This window comes from Mastomys coucha, unplaced genomic scaffold, assembly GCF_008632895.1.
Source record: "Mastomys coucha isolate ucsf_1 unplaced genomic scaffold, UCSF_Mcou_1 pScaffold15, whole genome shotgun sequence".
Taxonomy (NCBI): Eukaryota; Metazoa; Chordata; class Mammalia; order Rodentia; family Muridae; genus Mastomys; species Mastomys coucha.
In genome coordinates, this window is record NW_022196897.1 from 166,524,548 (window position 1) to 166,532,155 (window position 7,608).

General features: G+C 40.2%; 1 pseudogene; it reads left to right on the forward strand.

Moving 5' to 3' along the window:
* Positions 1-4,314: 4,314 nt before the first annotated feature.
* LOC116091848 lies at positions 4,315-4,849 on the forward strand (annotated as a pseudogene).
* The last annotated feature ends 2,759 nt before the right edge of the window (positions 4,850-7,608 follow it).

Below are 7,608 nucleotides of genomic sequence, written 5' to 3' on the forward strand. Positions count from 1 at the left end.
TTCCAATGTAGACTGAAGACCAGCAGCTCTCGAGGAGTCCTCTGGGACTCCAGCACCAGACTGGGGCTTCTGAGACATCCGGACTCATGAACTGAACTATCATGTTCACAGCCTTTCCATCATGAGGCAACCATCATTGGATGACCCTGACCACAGAAAGCCAGACTAATAAGTCATATATGTGTGAATATATATATTATATATATGTGTGTGTGTATAGTATATTTATACACACATTCATTCTATCAGTTCTATTCTTTTGGAGAAACTTGACATATATACATATATATGTGTGTGTGTGTATATATATATATGTACATATATATATATATATATATATATATATATTTATCTCTTTGGGGAATTTTTCACCCCTTTTATGCCCAATGATGGCATTTCTACACTGGCTCTTGCCCATTCATTTTAGCTTCCCAATAAATGGCACAGAGATCTAATCAATGTGTTAATGAGCCTCAGGCACTGTACTGGGCAGTTAGTCATCTGCTGTAACCCAGCTGTGCTGCTTGCTTCATCTGCCCAGCCTCATGGCATTACCGTCTATCTTGGTCTTGCCCTGGCTATTCTACTCCAACAGTTCTCTCCACATGATGAACCCCCCTGTTCCTTCTTCCTTCCTCTCTCCTCTGTTTTCTTGAGACTCCCTGACTGGGATCCGAAATCCAGCCCTATTCTCTTCTGCCCAGCAATAGGCTGAATCAGCTCTTTATTAACCAATCAGAGGTGATAAAAAAGATTTTTACACATCCTTGAGACAGGAGACACTCCAAATATCATAACAGTGCCAATGTCAACACAGCAAGCTGGTCTCTGGGCACAGCAATCAACATCTGAATACACAGTGCACAAAAACATCCCCCAACAGAACCACAAGGATCGAGAAGTGTAGGTCATCTGGTTAATTAATCTCATTCAATCACTCTGTGACCGCCTAAGAACATGCAATTATTTGACAAATAAAAATACAATAATAGAATTTTAGATGCTTAACATGGCCAGAATTTTTGTTCTTTTCTTGTGTGGGAGCAAGAGATCGGATGGAATATGGGACCTTACCCATCTAATGGATTACCGCTGCTTTGAACTGCCACCATGAAGGTGATAAACTCTCTGTATATTTTATCGCTATTTTGTATTGTGGAGGGTTGTGTATGTGTGGTATGTGCATTATGTGAGTGTGATTGAATGTGCACCTGTGGGTGTACGCAAGTTGAGGCCCAATGTTGACAACAGGTGCTTATCCTTGATCATTTTCTACATGTTTTTATTGTTTTTAGATATACTTTATATTGTATATACAGATATTTTGCCTGCATGTCTATTTGGGTGCCATGTGCATGCTTGGTGCCCATAGAGGTAAGAAGGGCGTTGGATCCCTGGAACCAGAGTTATAGACGGTTGTGAGCTGCCATGTTTGGTCTAGTAATCAACCTGAGTTGTCTACAAGAACAAGTGCTCCTAACCACTGAGCCATCTCTCCACCCCTCCACCTTTGCTTGTTTGTTTCTGAGAAAGTGTCTCTCACTAAACCTGATGCTTGGCTCTTTGACTGGGGAGGGCTGGCCAGCCAGTGATCTTCAGTAGTCTAAATTTTCCCCCACCCGGAGACTGGGATTGCAGATACTGGCCACTTTTTAAGGCTTTTTAAGATACTGGCCAGGCTTTTTAAGTGGGTTTGGGGGTCCAATGTCAGGTTCTCATGCTTACATGGCCAGCAGTTTGTCAATTGAGCCATCACCACAATTTTAGCAGTTTAAAAAAATTAGAAAATAGCATTCCAGCCATGGAAACAGGTAGGGTGACTAAATGCAGGCCTTCCTTCACCTCTCCCTCAGCCCTTCAGTAACAACCAGGCTGCTGCAGCCTTCTTCCCACTACCACCCCACCTCCAGTGAATCACATAGACTTTTCCTTCCTTTCTTTACACACACACACACACATACACACACACACACACACACACACACGTTGTGCTTTATCCCAGCCTTCAACTCCAGCAGGCACTCTATGGGAACCTACTAGGCCATCCTAGCCAGGAAAGTAGGTAGTCTATTTAACTACAGACCCCCCTGCTCCTCCAAATTCAACCCCTCATCCTCATCCCCATCTGCTTCAACCTCTCCTCACTTTCTACCCTCATTCTACCCTCATTCAGGGAACTAAGCAGATCCTGTGGAACACCGAATTTCCTCCCTCCTGTGGACTCCTGATCCCATCTCTATTCCTAAACATTAGTTCCCAAAACATAGAAGCACATTTTACATGGAATCCCCATTGGCAGCACCTATAAGGATCCCAGAAGAATTTCCTACCAAGCAACACACAGCCAACACACTCTCCTAAGAACCAAAGAGGTCAACAGAAACCAAGAACAAACAAACAACAACAACAACAACAAAACCCATTCAACAAAGACAAGACCAGATGTCAGCAACTGAAATTATATTCATCCTAACACCAGATGCCCAGTTGCAAGCACAAAAACACTATCAACAATTACCAGGACACCACTCTCTGCTTCAGCCTAGCAACCTTACCACAAAAGACCCTGAAGCACAAGAAAAAGGCCTTAAAATAGCCTTTGTGAAGATGACAGAGGTCCTTAAAGAGGAAATAAGCCCTTTAAAGAAATCTATGAACCAGGCAATGGTGACACACACCTTTAATCCCAGCACTTGTGAGGCAGAGGCAGACAGATTTCTGAGTTTGAGGCCAGCCTGGTCTACAAAGTGAGTTCCAGGACAGCCAGGGCTACACAGAAAAGCCCTGTCTCAAAAAACAAGAGAAAAAGAAGAAAAAAAAAAAAAGAAAGCCCCCTTGGCACATAATTATCAAAACACTAAACAGAAAAAGAAAATATTAAAAGCTTCAAGGTAAAGAGGCCAATTTAATTTATAAAAGTCGGGCCTGGGCAGGAGTTTTTAAAAGTCTAAGAGACCAGATGCCAGGCCAGACTACTATACCCAGCAAAACATTCAATCACAATAAATGGAGAAAATAAGACATTCCATTAAAAAGCCAAATTTAAGCAATATTGCCTACAAATCTAGCCCTGCAGGAGGTTGTAGAAAGAACACCAACTATGCCCAAGAAAACACAAAAAATAAATTGGGAAATCAAGAGGGGAAACACACACACACACACACACACACACACACACACACACACACGCACACACACACACACACCCCCCAAACAATAAGAATCAACAAACACTGCTCATTGATATCTCTAAATATCAATGGTCTTTCCCCAATTAAAAACATAAACAACAAACTAACTGTATGGATGTGAAAATAAGAGCTATTCTTCTGCTGCATCCAAGAAACACACCTTCACATCAAGGGTAGATTTCACCTCAGGATAAAGGAGTAGGAAAGATATTCCAAGCAAATGGACCTAAGAAGCAAGCTGAAGGAGTCATTTTAATATCTGACAAAACAGACTTTAAACCAAAACTAATCAAAAAAAGACAGGGAAGGATACCACATACTCATTAAAGGAAATATCCGCCAAAAGGACATTTCTATTCTTTTGTTTGGTTGGATGACTGGTTTTTTTTAAGACAAGATTTCTTTGTGTAGCCCCTGGCTCTCCTGAAACTCACTCTATAGACCTAGCTATCCTTGAACTCAAAGAGATCTGCCTGCCTCTGCCTCATGAGTCTTGGGATTAAAGGTATGGGCCACCACCCAGCATGCAATTCTATTCTTAACATCTATGCTCCAAACACAAGGGCAGCCAAGTTCATTAAATAAATAAATAAAAGAACACTACTCCAGCCTAAACTGTGTATTGACCCTCATACATTGGTAGTGGGAGACTTCAATATACCAATAGACAGGTCATCCAGACCAAAACTAAACAGAGAAATGCTGAAGCTAACAGAGGTTATAAACCAAATGATCTTAACAGATATTTATAGAACATTTCACCCAAACACAAAAGACCATGCCTTGTTGTTCTTCTTAGCACCTCATGGAACTTTCTCCAAAACTGACCACATAGTTGGACAGAAAGCAAGTCTTAAGAGATAGTAGGAAATTGAAATACCCCCATGCACCCTATCTGACCCCTACCCATTAAGGCCAGATATCAACAGCAGAAATAATAGAGAGCTTGCAGACTCACAGAATCTGAACAGCTCATTACTTAATGAAAAATAATCAGGAAGGAAATTAAAGACTTCCTAGAATTGAGTGAAAATGAATACACAACATTGTGTCCCAAACTTATGGGACACAATGAAGAGGCAAGTTCAAGGAAGCAAGTATACAAGGGGTTGCATATTGAAAGATGCAGACCACCAAGGCACTACTCCTTTCTCCAGTTCTGATCTGATCCTGTGCCAGGTGTCTAATGAGGCCTGTGTCTGCCTCACCCCTGAGCATACAGAGCCCTCATCTAAACAGCCTGCCCACAGCAGCTGTCTTCTAGGTGGCCAGACAGGAATTCCAAACCGACATTGACACAGCAGCCAAATTCATTGATGGTAGGACCACCACAGTTGGAGAGGCTAGATCAAGAGCTATCATTGGAACAGCATTTGGTAGATTGGTGATTTGCTATGCTATAGGAACCCATCTCTCAAGCAGCAGCTCTTCTCCTATGCCATTGGGCTTTGCTCTGTCTGAAGCCATGGTGCTCTTGTTTGATGGTTGCCTTCCTCTTTGTCTTCACCATGGAGGTTTACCCAGCTGCTTATGCTGCTTTGACTCCATGCCAGTCCTGGTGGAGGGGTGTGCTGAGCTTTATCATCAAACAACAGTGCTTCTCTGAAGAAAAAGAGAGAGAAAGAAAGAAAGAATTTAAGCAGACCTATAACCCCTAATAAATAGATGCAGTAATTAAAATCTCCCAACCAAAAAAAAAAAAGCTCAGGGCCAGATGGTTTAACAAAGAAATTCTGCCAGACTTTCAAAGAAGAGTTAATGCCAATACTCCTCAAATTATTCCACAAAATAGAAATAGAAGAAATGTTGCCCAATTCATTTTGTGAGGCCACAGTCACCCTGATGCTCAAACCACACAAAGCCTGGGCCAATAAAGAAGGCTATTGTAAGGGATCAACTTAGATCATAGATATAACATAGATATGAAAATTATAAGTAAAATATTTACAAACCAAATCCAAGAACACACCAAAAGCATTATCTATTATGATCAAGTAGGCTTCATCCCAGAGGTGTGGGGGATGGGTTCAATATACAAACATGAATAAATGTAATGCACCATAAAAAAAAATGCACCAGACCAAAAAAAAAAAAAAAAAAAAAAAAAAAAAAAAAAAACACATATACAATGGACATAGCTCATGACAATGGCAGTTTCAGCAAGCCTATAGTCAACATGAACTTAAATGGAGAAAAACTCAAAGCAATTGTACCAAAATCAGAAACAAGGAAAGCGTGTCCACACTCTCCACACCTAGCCAATTTAGTACTTGAAGTCTTAGCTAGAGCAGTAAGATAACTGAAAGAGATCAAGTGGCTACATACTGGAAAGGAAGAAGTCAAAGCATCTTTATTTGCAGATGATATGATAGTATATGTAGGTAACCCTAAAAACTCTACTGGGAAACTCCTACAAGTAACAAACACTTTTAGCAAAGTAGCTGAATACAAAATTAACTCACAAAAATCAATAGCTTTCCTATATACAAATGACAAAGAAATTGAGGAAAAAGTCAAGGGGGCAACACCTTTCACAATAGCATCAAGTAACAAAAATATCTCAGGATAACTCTAACCAAGTGAGTGAAAGACCTGTATGATGAAAATTTTAAGACACTGAAGAAGACATCAGAAGATGGAAAGATCTCCCATGCTCATGGACCAGTAATATTAACATAGTAAAAATGGCCATACTAACCAAAAGCAATCTACAGATTCAATGTAATCCCCATCAAAATTCCAACACAATTTTTCACAGATCTTGAAAGACATTTTTCCGTTTCATATAAAAAAAAAAACAAAAACAAAAACCAAGATGGCTAAAACAGTCCTGAATGATAAAAGAGCTGCAGGAAGTGTATCACGACCCCTGATAGAGCCATGGTAATAAAAACAACATGATGTAGGCATAAAACCAGACATGGTGGCCAATGAAGTCCAATTGAACACCCAGACATAAATCCACATACTTACGGACACCTGATTTTTATAAAGAGGTCAGAAATATATGGCAGAAAATAGAAAGCACCTTCAACAAATGGTGCTGGTCAAACTGGATGTCTGCATGTAGAAGAATGCAAATAGATCCATAGTTATCATCCTGCACAAAACTCAACTCCAAATGGATCAAAGACCTCAACATAAAACCAGATAGATTGAACCTGATAGAAGAGAAAGTAGGGAATCGCCTTAAATTCATTGGCACAAGAGATGACTTTCTGAACAGAACACTGTTAGTACCGGTGATAAGACCAGCAAGTTCTCATGAAACTAAAAATCTTCTGCATAGCAAAGGACACTGCTGTTTGTACAATGTGGCAATGGGAAAAAAATTTTATCAATTATATATCTGATAGGTAATATCCAAAATACATAAAGAACTCAGAAAACTAATAACCCAATTGTAAAAAATGGGGTACAGATCTAAACAGAGAATTCTCAAAAGAGGAAATTCAAATGGCTGAGAAACACTTAAAGAAATCTTTGACATCCTTATTCATCAAGGAAACATAAATTAAACCTCACTGAGATTTCATCTTACACCCATCAGAATGGCTAAGATCAATAAAACAAATGACAGCTCATGCTGGTGAGTATAAGGAGAACATTCCTCCATTGCTGGTGGGAGTGCAAATTTGTACAGCCACTATGGAAATCTGAGTAGTGGTTCCTCTTGAAGATACTAATTGATCTACCTCAAGATCCAACTATACCATACTTGGGCATATAACCAAAGGACACTTCATCCTACCACAAGGATACTTTCTCAACCATGTTCTTTGCTGCTCTGTTCATAATAGCCAGAAATTGGAAACAGCCTAGATGTCCCTCAATAGAAGAATAGATAAAGAAAATGTAGTACAGTTATACACTGGAGTACTACTCAGTCATTAAAAGTAAAATTGAAAAAGAAGGAAAGAGGGGTTGGGGATTTAGCTTAGTGGTAGAGCGCTTGCCTAGCAAGCACAAGGCCCTGGGTTCGGTCCTCAGCTCTGGAAAAAGAAAAAGAAAAAGAAGGAAAGAGAGAAGGAAAGAAGAAAAGAAGGAAAGAAAGGAAGGAATGAAGGAAGAGAAATGAAATCCCCAGGTAAATAGGTGAAACAACAACAACAACAAAAAAAAATCCTGAGTGAGGTCCCAGACCCAGAAAGAGAAATATGGTATATATTCACTTAGAAATGAATGTTAGCTGTTAAGTCAATGATAATCAAATGACAATCTTAGAAACACAGAGGTTGGGTATAGAGTAATGGATTATTAGACAGGGACAGATAGATCTTCCTAGAAAGAGAGATGGAATAGGTAGGGATGGGAGGAGTGGAAGCTAGAACAGAAGGAGCAAGTAAGGAAGAGGAGGAGCAAGTGAGGAAGGGGAGGAGCATGTGGGGAAGGGGAGGGGCACATGGGGAAGGGGAGG